Source organism: Petaurus breviceps, unplaced genomic scaffold, assembly GCF_028583685.1.
Source record: "Petaurus breviceps papuanus isolate PSGF00001 unplaced genomic scaffold, PetGlider_PUasm1.0 688, whole genome shotgun sequence".
NCBI classification, from domain to species: Eukaryota; Metazoa; Chordata; class Mammalia; order Diprotodontia; family Petauridae; genus Petaurus; species Petaurus breviceps.
Window position 1 is genome coordinate 20536245 of NW_027186457.1, and position 16233 is coordinate 20552477.

At 41.6% G+C, this 16233-nt stretch overlaps 1 protein-coding gene across 1 annotated transcript in view; it reads left to right on the forward strand.

Annotated features, from left to right (window-relative positions):
* GYG1 (glycogenin 1) overlaps positions 1–16233 on the forward strand; it is a 45528-nt gene that overhangs the window by 9801 nt on the left and 19494 nt on the right. The window lies entirely within an intron of this gene.

The following is a 16233-nucleotide window of genomic DNA, read 5'->3' on the forward strand; positions in this document are numbered from 1 at the left end:
GTGTGTGTGTGTGTGTGTGTGTGTGTGTGTGTGTGTGTGTGTGTGTGACAGACATAATGATATTCCTAGAGTTGGAAGGGACCTTGCGATCAGTTAGTTCAACAACTGTCTGAAGTCATCCTGGACAATTATTCCTTCATCTTCTGCCCTAATGACATGACTTTACCACTACAAAGGCACAATACCTTGACTTTAAAAGAGACTGTGTGTTTGCCATGAAAAAGAACAGGCAGGCCCAGGAGCTGGGATTTCAGTGGTGTAAAGAAACTTCCAGGGGAGGAAGCTCCTACTCTCAATCAGGTCAGTACCTTCTCTGCAAATTAAATTCTTGGAAACCTGCCTAGAGCCACGAGAGGTTATGCCTTACCCAGGACTGTAGAGACAGTATGGGTCAGACATCCACCTCGAACCCAGGCCTCTTTTTGGTTTTAAGGTTGGCTCTCTCTCTACTCTACCACACTGCTTCTCATGCAAACTCAAAGAAAGTAAGTTTGGTAAATTGGCTTCCAGCTTTTAGAGGTGGGGTTAGGAAGAAAATTGAAATTCTGCATGAATAACTCCTATTTTCAGTAAGCCTGTGATTTGAGTATAGTGTGTGTAGACCAATCTCTGTTACCAAATAGGAAAATTATTATGACACCATGCTGTATCCTTAGCAGCTGTATATCCAGAGTCATTGCACCTGGCTAGGATCTCCGATCCTTTTATTGGAGAATTTGGTCAGTGGAACCAATGGATAGGCTTCCTTTCTAGAGTTACCCAACCCTGTCATCTGGATAAGCCATTAGCAACCATTAATAGCCACCAAAGAGGATGCTAATATTTTTTCCTTCTTCATAAAAATCCTTCCAGACAGTGATTCATTGTCAAAGTTTGTCTTAGAATGACAGCTGAAGCACAAGCAAGCTGTGGTGGGATGCCAGAAAAGCTGAGTTTAACAGCATCAGTTAGCATTAAACTCAGGTTCCTTCTCTTCCCTTTGCCCTCTCCTCCCACGCCAACTTACTTTCTCTTTCTTGAACACCTTATATCTAAGATCTGCTCTAATTAGAAGCGCAGAATGTCAGATCTGAGGGAGAACTCAGAGGCTAACTGGACCTATCCATACCTGTCTGAAACATCCCCAACAGAAAGGAATCTAAACAACCTTTGCTTGAATACTTCCGATGAAAGGAAACCTACCACCTTCCATGGCAGCCCGTTCCTCTTTGAGTTGGGAATTTGCCCTTTTACAACGTCCACAATGCTCTTAGTTATACCCCTTCCACAACCACCCACCTAGCCCCCAAATGCATCAAGTCTTGTCTTTGAACTATCTCTTGCATTTGAAAAATACACTTTTTGAGTGTTGTGCCAAGTAGCGACTCATGCCAGTGCTTGCTCCCACTGCCCTGGCCTAATCTTTTATTGACTCCTGACTGGATTACTGCTGTTGCCAACAATATACTGGAGGTTGATTGTTTTTCCTCTGCCTAACAAGGAGTTAGTTGTGTTTTGCCTTTGCCTTTATGGAGCTCAGTGTATAGATCAATCAATGGAAGTGGGACAGCCAGATCCAAGGAGGTGTAACACTTACAGGGGTGACTGTATGGCCTCTTCTGAATCATTCCAATCTTCAACAATTTGCCTATATAGGTAGAATTCTGAAAAAGGAGCCAAGATCTTCTGTTGGGTTGAAGTTGGAGATCATTGAAGAATAGTCAGAGTCTGTTGCTGGAAATGAAGTGGCTTTACAAAAGAATCAGATGAATAATTAAGATAATATGTTAGATGCTTTGCCTTAGTTATCATTAATATGAATCAGGTAGGGCTGAAAACTATAGATCCTTGAAAGAAGGCCCAAAAGAGAAAGACTTGGGGATTTAACTGGATATATACTCAAGGAAGCCAGAGGCAGGGACAACTAGGGAAGGTGTCGGGAAGCCCCTTGACTCCCCACTCTGGACACTACAGCTGGGATTGATGTCCCTAAACGAGGGCATCCTATCAACATTCTAACACTGGGGCTAGGAAGTGACAGTGAGGACATGACCAGAGATGTCACAGTCTTCAGGCAGTAGCAGGAAAGGGAGAGTCCACAATAGCCAGTAAGCAAGAAGATACTACCAGGATCTGATGTTCTCATTAGGGTTCCTGGATCCATGATTTGGGACAACTTAGAAAATTCTAGGAGCAAGGCTGCTCACTCATATGACTTGAGATATTGAGAAAAACCCTGGGATCACAGAAGATCTGGGATTAGCAGATCTTTTATAATTATGAGAGGAGCCCCACTCAAGAGATCAGTTGGTTTTCCACCTGATGGTGGTAGGCAGGGAGATGCCAATTGGCTGAGAGACTGAATATGGAAGTTTCTGGATATGTGAGGTTCCAGAGAGGGGGTCACCAGGCAAGAGTCAGGGGCATGACTAGGGAATATATGGAATACAGGACTGGGAAGGGAAGATTGAACCAGACTCCTCAATAAATATTACAAGTAGAATTGATTCAAGACAGCCAGCTTTGGCTACTTAACAGAAGTATGTAAACATTCTTCTCGAATGTTGTAACAGTCTCTCTATTCCTGGAAATATTTCCCTATTTTAATGTATAGGCTTGAAATTTGACAGCAAATATGAGTTCTTAGAGCTAGGGACTGTATATTTTAAAATGTTCCCAACTTTTTTCATTCCCCAAACCCTTTGGTTTTCAGTAAACCTTTCCATACCCTTTATTCAGTGCAACAGGAAATAAATTCTGGTGCTTATCATGTATCTGTACATAAAAAGTAAAATAGAGATTTTTCTAATTTTTCATAAACAAACTTTATTTGGTATATAACAATGTGTTTTAGTGCCATAAAGTTGGTAGCTCTACAGTGCACACTTTTTTTTTTTCATGAGCCTCATGAATTTTAGAAAATTTCAGTTAGATTATTTCTCCCCAGGCCTCCCTGACAAGTGTCATATGCCCCAGGTTAAGAAGCATAACTAAACTCCACATTAGACAAAGGTTAATCAGTATCACACAAGTTTTAAAGGCTGGCTATCTTGAATCAATAATGTTTATAATATTTACTGATGACTGTTTATATAGAGCAAAAGTTCCAGGACTTTCTAAGCACTATGTAACCCTATAAAGTGTTTTCTGTATACAAGTGACTTTACTTCAGGAAAGTGTGGGCTTTATGTTTGAGGAAAATAAGTTATTTAAGTCAAGTCATTTCCTGAATATGTAATAGCATTGTTCTGCCTAGAATTTTTAAATTGGCGTAAAGCCCTTTAGGTGCAATGCCTCAGGCAGTGAGGCAGAAGAGTTTGGAAGTCCTTTTACAATATTTTGTTTCTCTTTCATAAAGAGGTCTGGCTTACATTGCCCATAGTTGATTTTCTTGTTTTATTTTGTTTTGAGCTACGTTATTATTAAATTCCTCTGCCAAAGCTCGGATTCCTGAGTCTGGGAGGGACTGAGGTACTCCTGGGTTTAAAGGCTCTGCTTGTGAAGCCTGAGGTCTGGCAGGATCTGCCAGGCTGAAAATAAGGGCCCAGGTAAAGACTGTAGTGTCCATTATCTATGGACCAGTCTAGATAAGTGAGTACAGGCTTGGCCACCAAGCACTGAGTTGTTTGTGGGAGCTTTGGTTGACTGTTGGGATGAAGCATCTTCATGACTTTCAAGAGGGGTTCAACCAAGGTGGTACATAGACTTGAATGCATGTCCTATGGGGATCACTTAATGGAACTGGGCGTGGTTAGCAAAGAGAAGGGAAGACTCAAGGGAAACATGAGAGCTGCATTCAAGTATTGGAAAGATCAACATGTGGAGGGCAGAATAGGCTTGTTATGTTTGGCTCCAGAGGGAAGAACTGGGAACAATGAACAACTTTTTAAAGATGAAAGTTTTGGGTTGCTATTAAGGGGAAAGATAACCTCCTGAATTGTTAAGTATGTAGAAAAAGGAGTTCTCAGGGCGTCCAGATGGCTCAGCAAGTAAGAGCACCAGCTCCAGTGTCCAGATGACCTGGGGATCAAATCTGGGCTCAGATACTTAGCACCACACCCAGAAATAACTGGCTGTGTAACCTTGAGCAAGTTACTTAACCCCGATTGCTTTAAAGAAAAGAAAAAGGAGTTCTTTTTCCTTTACATATTAGGCTAATCGGCCGTGCAGTCCCTTCCAACTTGGAAGTTTTGTGACCTCCTGAGCCTCGAGCGGTGTTGCCTCCTTACCAGTGGAATGAATACAGGCAGTAGTGAAACCAGGAATTCTCAGAGTTAATGTCTTAAATCACTCTTTTTAGAAGTAAAAGGAACTGTTGCTGTCATTTGTGGGTCCTGACCCCTTCTGTGAAGTGAACTTTCTCTATACTGAGACACTATTAGATCCTTTCATCTGATCCATTGTTTATAAGCATTTCTTCTACCTGTGAACCAAGACTATAAGCCATTTCCCAATAACTATATTAGTCTTTTTATGGAACTCGGGTAAAGAATGACATGAATATTTATCTATTGCTAGCCTGGGACATTGGTTCCTTGTCACAACCCCACAGTAAATTTGGGTTGTTTGTAGTTTGTTTTTTCAAATAAAATTTTATTTTTTCCCCTAATTACATGTTAAAAACAACTTTTAAAAAAATTTTTAACTTTTGAATTCAAGAATTCAAAATCCATCCCTCCCTCCCCCCTGCACTTCCCCCTACCTGAGACAGTAAGCAATCTGATATAGTTTATACATGTGCAATAATTTAAAACATTTACATATCAGTCATTTTATATAAGAAGACTTAGAAAGGAAGGAAGGAAGGAAAACAAAGGAAGGAAGGGAGGAAGAAAGCATTCCTCAGTTTGTATTCAGACAGTATCAATTCTTTCTCTGGAAGTAGATGGCATGTTTTATCATGAATCCATTGGGATTGTCTTGGATCATTGTATTGTTGAGAAGAGCTAAGTCATTCAGTTCTTCATTGTATACTATTGCTGTTACCCCACAGTAAACGCATAAGGAGTAGGCTTATCTCCAAACATTTTTTTTTTTTTAATTTGGACTAAAATTCAAGGAGGAGACTGATTTGTAAATGAGTGTGTATGTCATGACACAAATAGCTTGTCAGCTTTGGTCAGCCTCTTGAATTCATTGAACAAATGTAGTTTTAACCAGGTGTTCATTGACACTCCTCAGAGGTTGGTGACAGCTAAGCATTTGCAACTAACTTATTTGTAACCTCTCTAATGCAAAGGAATGTAGTCAGCCCTCTTACAGCCTCCTCCTCACTGCCATGATGTTTTATCGAACTAGTAATCTGGGTAGAGTAAAAGAAGTGAAGTATCTGACTTGTTTGATGGTAGGATTTTTTCTTTCCCCAAAAATCTAATTGGGTAGAATTGAAAGTAGTAAATACTTGAACACCTTTCCTGGTTCTCCTTAATGCCAATATCTTCCCTCCGTTGATTAGCCCCAAGTCATCGTGCATATACTGGTTTGTCCATAGTTGCTGGCATGTTGTCTCCCCTCCCCCCCAGCATTAGATTGGGGGCCCCTTGAGAGCAGGGACCATCCTTTGTCTTTTTTTGTATCCCCATGTAAAGCTGTTCTGTCTGCATTCACAGGTTGTCTTACCCCTCTCGTATCATCCTGTCCATAATCATGGCTCCTTCCTTCTGAGACAGTTATTCCCTATTGATTCTGTATGTATCTTGTTTGTACACGGTTGTTGGCATGCTGTTTCTCTTATTAGGTAAGGAACTCCTTGAGAGGAAGGACCATTTGCTGCATTTCCAGCCTAAGCCTAGTCTTGGGCACATTTTATTGTTGGACAGTCATTATTCGGTCACATCCAACTCTTTGTGACCCCAGGCACTGTGCTGATAACTTTACAAAATCTCATTTGATCATCATAAAAACCTGAGAAATGCTATTATTATCCCATTTGCAAATGAGAGAACAGAGGCAGACAGTGGTTAAGTGACTTGTCCAGAATCACACAACTGGTAAGTGCTGAAGTAGGCTTCACTTTCATGTTTTCCAGACTTCCAACTCCAGTGCAGTCCACTGCACCACTGAGATTCTAGGGGCGGCTAGGTGGCGCAGTGAATAGAGCACTGGCCTGGAGTCAGGAGGACCTGAGTTCAAATCTGACCTCAGACACTTGACACTTACTAACCGTGTGACCTTGGGCAAGTCACTTAGCCCTAATTGCCCTGCCTTCCCCCCTCCGAAAAAAGAAAAGAAGAAGAGATTCTAGTGCTGTGGACGCCAGTCAGAAGTTATTTCATTGGCTCCTGGGGACCTGGTTTTGTGTGAGTCACAATAAAAAGCATTCGAAGACATGGTACAGGAGGAGTTTATGAGGCCCAGAGACCTCCAGCGGCTTCCCCAAGGTCACACAGGAAATAAATAGGAAGATTTGAGCACTTGCTTCAAACCGTGCCCTCTCTCACCCCAACACTAGGAGTGTGATGCGTCTAGGAAAGACGAGTGAAGACACTGACCTGACTTTCCTAAGAAGTAGCAGGGCGTACGAAGGCTAGCGCTTCCCTCTTCTGGGGAAGGGGTGGGGTGCAGGGTACGCAATAGCAGAACTCTGTTTGCACTCCCGCACCTCGAATTTTTTTTGCATCCTCAGGGGCTGGTACAGTGTTGTTGTTATTGTCACTCAGTCATCTTTCAGTTGTGTCTGACTTCATGACCCCATGGGAGATGTTCTTGGTAAACATACTACAGTGATTTGCCATTTCCTTCTTCAGTTCATTTTACAAATAAGGAAACTGAGGCATACAGGATTAAGTGACTTGCTTAGGGTCACACAGCTAGCTAGTTAAGTGTCTCAGGTCAGATTTGAATTTGGGAAGAAGAGTCTTCCCTGACTTTAGGCCTGGAACTCTATCCAATGTGCCACCTAAGTCTCCCTCCCTTCCCCCTCCCAGAAAAGCCTGGCATGTAGTAGGTACCTAATAGCAGTCTGTTCTACTTAATGGTTTTTCCTTGTTACAAGAGAGTGTTCAGTGGGGGATGGTGTGAGATAGTGTGTATATTGAGAAATGAATTATTTTTTTAAAAATATTTTAATTTGTTTGTTTTTTAGTTTTCAACATTCATTTCCACAAGATTTTGAGTTACAAATTTTCTCCCCATCTTTCCCCTACTCTCCACTCCAAAACAGCTATCCCACTGAATGCCCTTTCCCCCAGTCTGCTCTTATATCTTCCCCCATGAATGATTTTTTTTAAAGCACCAAAAAAAAATTTTTTTTAAAGGGTGGTGAGGTAGAGTAGAGCCTGATGTCAAAAGTCACAATGTTTCTTTACATTATCTGCATCCTCCATCTACCAACCCCTCAACAAAAGTTAAAATAAAACAAGAAGTTGTGGTGTGCTGGGGGAAGGAAATTGGATCTGGATTCAAATCCTGACTCTCTTGTTTACTTCCTGTGTGACATCGGTGCTTCATTTGTCCCCTCTCTGGCGCCATTTCTCCTCTGTATGAACTGAATGCTTTCAAAGGTTTAGGTGCTTCTACCTGTAAATCCTAAGCTTGTGAGGTCTCCTGCTGATTTGGGGCACAGTCTAGGCAGCTGGTCTGAACAAAAGCTGAGAGTATATTTTTTCCACATTGCTTCTTGTCTGTCACAAAATAATCCCTTTGTCTTGGAGAAAACAGTAAGAAAAACACTTCATTGCCCTTGGTGAATTTAAGTCATCTGGCCTAGTTGGACCACCTACTGATATCAAATAACAGCAACAAAATCCCCCCCATGTGATCACTAAACCACCAGCAGTGATAGTCAAAAGATGGGGCAACTAGAAAGATACTGAAGGGCTGGAAAAGGCAAATTATTTTCCCGATTTTCAGAAATGGAAGGAGAATAGAGCCTACAGACAAGAGGCCGGTGAACTTGACTCTGATACTTGGCAAAATGCTGAAGTAGCTTATTAAAAAAATAGTTGGTGAACATGTCGGAAAGGCAGCAGTGATCACAGCGGGCCAGCCTGGCTTCTGAGGCAGGCTACTCTAGACTGACTGACCTTATTTCCATTTATGGTAAGGGAGATCCAGTTTACCTAGCTCATAGCAAAGCTGTTCAGAAAGCATTTATATGCTATTTTTATGTAAAAGATGGAAAGATTGGGCAGGGTAATAGTAAAATTAAATGGATTTGGAATTAGTTTAATGTTAAAACTCAAAAGTCTGATGATAGAATGATTCCCTGTCTGCTTGGCAGGAGGTCTTTAGGGGAGTGGCCCCAGTGACGAGTGCTTGGCTCTGTGTGGTTTAATTATTATTAATTTTTTTAGTCAATGGCATGGATAAGACACAGCTGACCTGCTAGTGAAAGGGCACAAAGCTGGGAGGAATACCTAACACATTAGCTGACGGAGTTGGGCTCTGAAAAGATCTTGACAGGCTCGAGCATTGAGCTGAATCCAATAAGATTAAAATTAATAAGGATCAATGTGCAGATTTACACTTGGCTTCAAAAAATGGACTTCACAAGCGCAAAGTCGAGCATCACGGTTAGATAGCAGTTTGCTTTTCAGAAAGGTCTGGGGTTTTAGTGGGCTTAAATATGCCAACAGTGAGATATGGCAGCCAGCAAGACTAATGTGATTTGGGGTTATATTATAAGAGAAGCATGTCTTCTAGGAATAAAGAGGTGATGTGCACCCAGCTCAGATGGAGAGGATGACAATGGCCACATCTTTATGGGGATTTTTTTTTGCTTATGTTATCTCATTCAATCTAATCAGATCTAGCACAGTTGCAGAAGCTCACTGATAAGAAGCAGAGTTTCCTGAGAAGAGATGACGGGATGGGGAAAGACTTCACGTTCACATATGAGGATTAGATGAAGGAACTGAGGGATGTTCAGCCTGGAAAGGAAGAGACCAACTGTGGACATGATATCCATCTACAAGTATTTGAATGGCTGTCATGTGGAAAAAAGGATTAGATGTGTTCTTTTGGGGCCCAGAGCGCCCAGCCAAAAGCATGGGTAGAAGTTAAAAGGGGACAAGATGTCAGGGAAAGCTTGCTAATGCTAAGGGCTGTTCCAAAGTGGAATGACTTGATCCCAGAAGTTTCAATTGTCTCCCGTTGTTAGAGGCCTTCGATCAGGGGCTGGCTTACGGACTTCTGGGCTGTGTTTTAGTTGGGATTCTCCTTCAGGCATGGATTGCACTCAGTGACTGCCGTTGCCCCATCCAGTTCTAGACTTCTCTTTTTCTCTGAGGATTCTCCTTTAAATGGTGTTTAATGCTGTCGGATATGTTTTTAACATGGTATGCTAGCAGTAAGAGGTGATGTGGAAGTGAAAGAATGTCATTTAGCCTTCTAATTTGAAGTGGTTTCATTAAAGAAAAAATCAGTGTTTCTTTACATTATCTGCATTCTCCATCCACCAACCCCTCAACAAACGGGACTTTTTACCTTCAGCTAACTTTTAGGCAGAGTAAAAATGTAGCAAAATGTAGTAAAATATAGTAAAAAAAAAAAAGTGAGCAAAAAGCAGGGAATTGTTTATTTTTCCTCAAAATGATCCCAAATTGGTTCCTCTTCTCCATTTGCAGTGTTTTTCACTATTAACTGGTCACACCACGGTGATCATATTGAAACACTCCAAAGCCTTCAGTAACTACATAAAAACACACTTATTTTCAGTGGCCTCTTGTTACTAAAGGCAAGAAAATGAATTAAGCTCTCCTAGGAAGGTTTTAAACAAACAAAAAAGGTTTGTAGCTTCAACCTTAGTTAACCAGAAAGCTCAACCTCTCCCCCTCAAACATTCCCATTCCATTTTTAATTTAACTGAAATTGTAGTAGATTTCTCCTCAGGAGAGACTGAAGTGGGCTAGATTCCTCCCTGGGAAAAGAAAGGTGCTTGCTAGGCAGACAGGGTGCCTCACTGAAATGCAGTGATCACAGAGATGATTGTACTGTCTTCCATAATAGTATTGATTGTGTCAAGATGGCTCTCCTTCTCTGATGCCTAACTACAGCTGTTGGAAACCTGGCACTTCAGTTGTTGTATTAGGATGTTCTACAGACATTTATCAGGTCAATTAGGTAGCACATGCCAGCATTCCCTCGTGGTTACTTCATCGCTCACTTGGCCACAAAGGCCCATCTCCCTCCTTCCCACCCCCACCAAAAAAAATGCTCCAATGGCTCTTGGCTATGAAAATAGAACACAGAAAGTATCTGTTGGATATTCCTCCCAAGAGAGAATCCTCTGACTATTTTTTGCCTCCATGTCTCTCATTATATCATCTTTTAAAATGTGGTTTTCTGTCCCTTGCACGTAGTCCAACCACTCACCCACTTTTTTTCATTTCATGTTATTTTTCAATTAGCAAGCATTTATTTTCTTTTCCCCCATGACCCCAGTTAAAAAAAATGCAACACATATACTAAAACAAGCCAAATTCTCACATTGCCCATGTCTAAAAATGCACGTCTCATTCTCTATCATAAATCCACCAGCTCTCAGTCAGGAGCCCCACACATTTTAGAGATAAAGAAAAGCTAATTAACTAGCCTAAAGTCACGCATGTCTAAACCTCATAAAACAGGCCGAGACCCTCTGACTCATTCTTCTGTTCCCCAGAGGCCCTGTTAACAAAACAAGGGTGAGGAGGGTGTCTGACGACTTGGCCCTGCATGTAGAGGTACCTTGTAAAACAAACCAGCAGGCATAGGCTGTTGATTTATTTTAATCAGAGCCTTCCTTAGCATTTTGTAGACCAAAATGTATGTCGGTCAGGAATAAAACATTTATTAAGTACTTACTATGTGCCAGGCAGCTAGATGGTATAGAGCATTGGGCTGGGAGTCAGGAAGATCTCAGTTCAAATGTGGCCTCAGACACCTGCTAGCCGTGTGACTCTGGGCAGGTTAACCTCTCTTTGTCTCAGTTCATCATCTGTAAAATGGGTACACACTGAAGAAGGAAATGGCAAACTATTCCTCTATCTTTGCCAAGAAAACCCCATGAACAAAGTCTGTGGAGTCACAGAGTCAGACATGACTGAATGACCGGACAACAATGTGCTGTTTGCTGCGCCAAGAACTGGAGGTGCACAAGACAGTCCCTGCCCTCAAGGAGCTCACCATCTGAACGAGGAGACAACATACAAACTACTGTATACAAACAAGGCATGTGAAAGGTAAATTGGAAATGATCAGCAGAACGAAGCCAGTTGAATTAAGGAGGATCAGGAAAGGCTTCCTGAAGAAAGTGGTACTTTAGCTGGGGCTTGAAGGAAGTCAGAGAAACCATGAGGCAGAGATAAGGAGGGAGAGAATTCCAGGCATGGGGGACAGCCTGGGAAATGCCCAGAGTCAGGGAATGGAATGTTTTGTTCCTGGAACTAAAAGGAGGCCAGTATCACTGAATCACAAAGTATGTGGGAGTTGTAAGGCATAAGAAGTCTGAAAAGGTAGGGGAAGGAGACAGGTCATGAAAGGCTTTGCATGCTAAACAGAATTTCATATTTGATCCTGATGGTAATAGAGCTTATGGAGTAATGGAGAGATGTGGTCAGACCTGTGCATTTGGAAGATCACTTTGACAGCTCAGTGAATTTCATGACAGCTACAGGCTGGACTAGAGTGGGGAGCGACTGGTGGGTGTCAGGCTGACCCACCAGCAAGCTATTCTAACAGTATAGAGTGTCAGAGGAGAGAAAGGCAGAAACTTGTAGCGATGTTAGGGGGGTTCCATGGATAGGACTTGGCAACATATTAGATTTGTGGAGTTATAAAGAATGAGGAATTGAGGATGACACTGAGGTTGTGGGCCTGTGAGACTGGGGAAATGGTGGTGACCTTAGCAGTAATAGGGAGCTTAAGAAGAGGGGAGCATTTGGAGTAGAGGGGAAATAATGAGTATTTAAAGGAAATGACATTGCCCATTTGAGAAGTAGTCTTGGTGATGGTACTTGAGGAAGTCTCCATGACAGGGATTTAGCCTCACTTGTTTTAAAGTCTTTAAAAAAAGTCTATTTTTTAATCCTTTTTTTTGGGGGGGGGAGGGATGTAAATAAATTATAATAAATCTGCCCAAGAAATGCAGATTCCTAGGAAAAGCAATGTCAATTTGTTTCTCCTGTGCCATCTTTCCTATAGTGATAGTAACAACCACCATCACTGACATTTATAAAGGGTGTTCCAAAAGTTTTATTGCATTAATATAGTGCTTAAATAGCTTTAAAATGCACTGAGACTTTTGGGATACCATCTAGTGTTTTGAAGTTTCCAAAATGCTTTACAAATATCAGGTGAGCCTCACAAACAGCCCTGTGGAGTTAGTATACCTTTTACTATCCCTTTACACTTGAGGAAAAAGACTCAGGAACTTGCTTATGGTCACATAACTGGGAAATAGTGTCAGAGGTGAGATTCGCACTCAGGTCTTTCTGACTCCCAGTCCATCACTCCTCTGAGTTGTTCTTGTCTAACATTTGTGGTGTTTCCATCCACCCTCCACTCTCAGTTTATCCTTGCCTAGAAAAGGGAGAAAAACCTTTTTGATAATTTTACCCAAGTAGGTGAAACAAAATTCATGATTGTTTTTTTCCTTGAACAAAGCAGCTATCTCACCTCACATTCATATGTCAGGTCCAATTAGTGCCCGGAGACCAAAACACATTCTTCAGTAGAGAGGAGAAAGGGTTGGGACAAAGCACCACATTCTTCTGAATGGTTATGAACAAATGCTCTCCAGAACAGCTCACAGGCCTGGAAGGGCCTTTGGCACGTGCACATCTTTGCCCAAACCCTTACATCCAGCATTAGGAAAAGTCATTATTGAATTTTATTTTAAAAAAAACCTTAAAAAATTTTTTTTCCTGATTGTTGACAGTAGATCAGTCTAAAAGGGATCTGTTGTATATATACACACACACATACATGAAATGCATTATATTTTATATATTATGTACAATACAAAATATAAAATATCGTAATTAGAGGCAGTGTAATGAACTGGATAGTCTGGCTTCAGACCCCTCAAAACCAGAGTTCAAGTCCTATCTCTGATACATTTCAGCTATATGACTATGGGCACCTACTGCAACAGGTACCTCTCTAAAACAAAAATTCTGCCAACTTGGTGTTTTTTTCTTAAATAGTTTGATAATTGTGTTTCAGTTTAATGGATTTCCTTTGTATTTTATTTTGTGCATTTAAAAATCCTTATTTTGAGGTGGGGCCCATAGGCTTCACCAGACTGCCAAAGGATCCATGACACAAGGCAAAGAACACCTGTTCTGAGTTGCTGGTGCATCACTGAAGGGAATTTCCACACTGGGAATGATCCCTGGGACTGCCCCTCCACCCCATCCCATGATTTTTCTTTGTTCCATAGGAGGAGAGTGGCCAGTAGGTGACATACTAGTGAACTTAATAGTATAAACTGTGGGGGTAGAAACAGGAGCCAGAGACCTGGTTACTGGTTTCTAGAAGAGAAAATACTTGATTGATATATGAAGCAGAGGAATGTGATAGTTTTGGACAGTAGGATCAGTACTGGGTGACCCCTTAAGTGTGTGAACCACCTCTATGATCTTCTGACAGCTTTTCTGCTGGTCTTTAATGAAATATACAACAGTGTATACCGTGCCTTTCATTAGCTATGGTTCAGCCACTCTGGACTTAGGCTATTACATGGTAAAAGTCAGAAACTGTGACTTCCCCAAGCTCCATTTAAATATTTAAATGTGGGCATTTTGTGGGAAAGCCACAGTCAGACTAGTTCAGTGGCACTTTGCAGGGAGAAGCGTCAAGAATTCATACTTCTGCTTAATCACTGGAGACAGTAACAAGCTCATAGATCTAAAAGGAGCCTCAGAACTCAACTCATTCATTCTCCTCTTTTTGTGTTTGAGGAAGCTTGGGACCCAGGGAGATGAAGGTAGGATTTGAACCAGATCTTCTGATTTCAGGTCAGGTCTTACTGCTTCCCAGACAAATCCTTGAAGGTCCAAACAATAAGAAAATAATAAGACTAACTTACGTTTATAAAACACTGAAAGGTTTGCAAAACAATTTCTGCATGACAACCCTGTGAGTTAGGCAAGGCAAATATTTATTATCCCTGTTTAACAGATAAGGAAACTGAGACTCTGAGAGGTTGGAACTTGAAGTTGGATCTTAGATATTAACTTGGTACTACAGACTGGCAGGTTTTTAAGGAAGTAGAACAAAAATTTCATATTCATCCTCAGTGTTAAACCAGTTTAAGTCACATGTCTGGTAGCATGTCCCGTGAAGTGGTAACACATTGTCTTATAACTGCATCCTCTATTTTTTTTCTCCTTAGAGTAAGTTTTATTGATATCTTCTGCTGTTGATATCACAATCACTTTTGGAAATACTCCCTTTTCTCCTTCTACTTCTTCTCCCCCAGTGCACCTCTTTCAGGAATGCAGACATTGCCCCCTCCTCAGAAAGGACCCTGGAGCCCATCTGGGTAGAAAACAGGACTGTATACTTTTAAACAGATGGCATATCAGGTACCTTTAAGGAGGTTTCAGTTTGTGACATCACTGGCAGCCAGCTAGAAAATCATTGGAATAAAGTACATAAATTAAAAATGGATGATTACCCAGACAGCTCCATTTCTGCCTTGTGTGAAGTGGGCACCATTGCTGAGAACCATTCAATAGTGTTTCCATAGTGGCTAGTTTCCCAGCCCCACTCAGCCACTCAACCCACTCGAGGTTGCCATGTTGTGTGGTTAATAACTGTGTATGAGCAGCCAAGTGGAAGGATGAGAAACTCTCCGAGCTGCCTCTTTTTTTTCAAAGCGGGTGCCCTTCTGGCCCTCTCTGCAGTTTTTCCACCTGCCTCAGTCACACCCTCAGACCTGGCAGGATCAGGGTAATTATGCTATTGGGGATTGTATGCATTAAGATGATTGGAATTAAAACAGCCTGAGCTTGTCAGATTAAATAAAGCTGCCAGATTGAAAGCTCGGTCATTGGTGTGTAATTCCTAGGCTTCGTTCATGAAATCAAAATCATGTTTATGGGGCATTAAGTTGTGGGTGTTAGAGGGTGTATTTTTTCAAGGGAGGACTTGAACCCAGTACTTCCTAGCTCCAAGGTCAGCTCTCTCCACTGTTTCATGCTCTTCCTCTCCCTTTCTCACCCTCTCCTTTTCTCTCTCCCTTTTCCTCCTTACCCCGCCCTTTCCTTCTACCTCTCCCTTCTCTCTCCCTCTCTTTCTTTTCCCTTCTTTTTCTCACTCCTTCAATATTATTTTGAATCATGCTCTAATTCAGGGCTGGCTAGAGAGAAGGTAACCTCTACCCTTTAGTGAAAATTGATGAAAGATGAAAATTCACCTAAACTCAAGAGACTGATGTATAAGGATGAAAATTGTGTCACTTCAAAGCATTTGTTGACATGTCTGCAATCACTCACAATTTTACAGTCAGAGGCTTCTGGGTATCGTGTCAGTGGGAAGCAAAGACACTTGGGACTGGAGATGCTAAGGGTGCCAATTTCTTAGGACTTCCATCACCTGGTGGGGAGGAAGGGAGTAGAATCAACATCTCCATGCTTCCCTTCTTTCCTGTCCTTGTGTCCACTTGGCTGCTATCCCTCTCTAAACTTACTCCAAGGGAATTGGTTCTCAGATAGGCTGCTGCTTTATTTCCTGCTCATGTGGAATGTATGCATGTCAGAATTCCTTTACCATAATGAGTGAATGAATAAAGTATCTATTAACTGCTTATTACATGAAAAAAACTGAGCATACAAATAGAAAAGGAAGACAGTCTCTGTTTACATTCTACTGAGTGAGGGGAATCTTGGTAAAAGGAGGGAGGGTAAGCCTGATGGCCTAGGAACTCAACGTCATGGCCTGTGACGGTCAGTTGAAGGAATTGGGGATGTTTAGCTTAAAGAGAAGAAAACTTCGGAGGGGTATGAAGGAAGGGCTCTCAAGCTTATTTGGTTTGTTCCACTTGGTCCCAAACAACACAACCAATGGAGAAAAGCAAATTTAGATGTTAGGTTAGGTTCAGGAAAAAAAGCTTCCCAAAGTGGAAGGCATGAGCTCCCCGTCACTGGAAGTCTTTATGAAGGCAGGGTGATCACTATCACTTTCAACACCAAGGAAACCTTAATGCATTGTTTGAACCTAGCCCTGGGTGGCTGAAAAGCTGGACCACCTCAAGTTGCTGCTTAGAGACCCTTAACCAAAGACCAAGGTTATGTTGACAAGAAATGCAGTCAGATCTGAAGATTGATG